Source organism: Triticum aestivum, chromosome 3D (assembly GCF_018294505.1).
Source record: "Triticum aestivum cultivar Chinese Spring chromosome 3D, IWGSC CS RefSeq v2.1, whole genome shotgun sequence".
NCBI classification, from domain to species: Eukaryota; Viridiplantae; Streptophyta; class Magnoliopsida; order Poales; family Poaceae; genus Triticum; species Triticum aestivum.
Window position 1 is genome coordinate 477,785,756 of NC_057802.1, and position 2,481 is coordinate 477,788,236.

Sequence of the window (2,481 nt, forward strand, 5' to 3'; positions counted from 1 at the left end):
TATGGAAAACAAACAAAGAAAACAAAAAACTAAAGAAAAAGGAGAAGGAAAGAAAAACGGATAAAAATAATGAAAGAAACAAAGAGAAACCAAAAGAAAAAACAAGAAAAAAAACAAAGTATAATGACCAAAAAACCCGGATAAGAAATAAGAAAACCAACCAAAAAACAAAAAGAAAAAGGAAAAAGAAAAAATGGAGAAAACAGAAAAAACCCGGGTGTTTTCCCTCAAGTTTGTCGCGTCTCCTATCTTAATGTGAACTAGACTCTGACACATTTGCTAGAAGCACCAGCTAGCACCGTAGCCACCTGGGATCGATCCTAGGCCAGCCCGTTACTGCGGAGGCTTCAGCGAAAGGTTCTTTCATCTTGCTTAATGCAAGACATAGCTCTCATGCATCGGGGCGGTGGGAAGTTTGCCTTTGGCAGTTCGGCTACGTACGCGGCTGCGTTTGTATTTTGCTTGCAGCAGCCAGTTGGAGTGCTACAAATATGCAAATGTTGAGCCAAAATATGTGGCTGCCCAATTTTTTTTGCATCACTTTATGCATATACATCCTCTCCTTGAGCATGTTTTTGGGTCTAAATGCCCTATGGAATTGTTTGTGTGGCATCAGCCCTATTTTACAACATATGTTGGACATGTTCTTAGAGCATCTACAGGCGTGCGCCTCAAACCGGTCTCAAACACTCGGATGGGCGGACCGGTCACTAGCCAGTAAAAAAATTGTCCCACCCAGGCGTCTCAAACCGGCCTCCAACGTCTGGGTTGTCTGGCACCCCTCATACCCAGCCCGAATGTAGGACGAATATGAGGCGGGCGCATCCGCCATGTCAGCCCAACCCACCTCTGACCCCCTTCGTCCCCACAAAACCCCACCCGGAGTAAACCCTAAACTCCACTTCACTTCGCTCCGCCCCGTCTCTTCTCCTCCCTTTCTCCAATCTGGTCCAATCCTATCTCCATCCACCATGCCGAGCACCAGCAGCCACTCAATGACCGGGAAGCTTTCTTCCGCGAGGCGGCCATCGCCGAGGATGAGCTAGCCCTCCGCATCGCGCTACAACGGTCGTGGGTGGACATGGGCGGCAGTTCCGGATCTGTTCCTTCGCATGTTGATGACCTGCAAGTGAGCAGGGCTGTTGTAGCACTTTTGTGATCAGTAGAGTTTCAAACCCGCAGGGAGCGGAAAGGAAGCCATCACAAATCCCGCAACTATGCTATCACTTAATGCAGTTACATACACACCCAAAACGGAGTTTGGAAATAGTCTACTCTATAAGTTGTTAGGGAAACTGGATAAAAAGGGTGTTTAATACACTACGAATAAGAAGGTAAAAACAAGAATAAAAATATACTAAGTTAGTAGGACGGTGCTTGAGCAGTAAAGTGTTCTCGAGAGTTCCGAAGCTATTACCACAAATATGACCCACGCAAGTAGTGCGGAGCAAGTACCCTCTATTGTATCATCTATCCATCCTTCATATGCACAAGTAGGCGGTTTCTGGTACAGAACATGCTCTACTCAAATGTAGACTTCATGCCACATACGTCACTAACCATAGCTTCCCCATGTCGGTTATCACATACGGTCAATTAAGGGTTTCCCCGTGGACGCAGTCAGATATGGGTTTACCTATACTCCCTATCAATTGCAAAGACTATAAATTGAAGATTTTACCATCACCTCAAATTACCTCAACATCCTAACCCGTACAACGACAATAGTTCCTCCATGGACAATCATGGTGATAATGCGAGCGAGGCCTCCTTTCAACACTCGTTAAGAATGCTAACTTGAACATGAACATAAACATAAACATATTAGATCACGCGGAAATAATCATTCTACTCATTACAGAGTTCATCTGTATCCCCGTGAACAAATACAACTACTCAGACATAAGGGAGAGGGTCAAGTTACAAGCCGGCATCGAGCCGGTGAAGGGAGATGGTGATGGCGGCATCGGCGATGGTGGTGATGATGGCGGCGCCGCCGACACGGCACCGGTGCTCGTAGTGGTGGAACCTCCTCTTCTTCCCTTGATCTTGTCCCTCTTCTATGGTGATGGATGGAGCATCAATTGAGATGAACTTGGATGTGTTTTTGATGAATAAGATGATGGAGATGAGAAGGCGGAGGCTAGGGTATGAAGGTATATATATAGGACGCCGGTCTGCTTCGTTGATGGGATGCATCCAAGGGCACTAGATGAGCCTTATCCTCTCCCCAACCCTTATTGCCCAAGGATATCATGGGAACAAATGGGGATGAAATCAGTGAAGAATCACGTTTGAAAGGGCAACTTTTAGAACTGTTTGCACGTCATACGACCATAAATACGGTGTTTTGGCCGCCATTTCTTCATAGGGGCTATAATTTTGACGTTTTGGGCTCGTTGGATTCGCAAGAGCAACGCCTCGATTTCTGGTCTTAGATATTGATTTGGAGCACTTTGGAAAAATCACTTTTTACGCCCT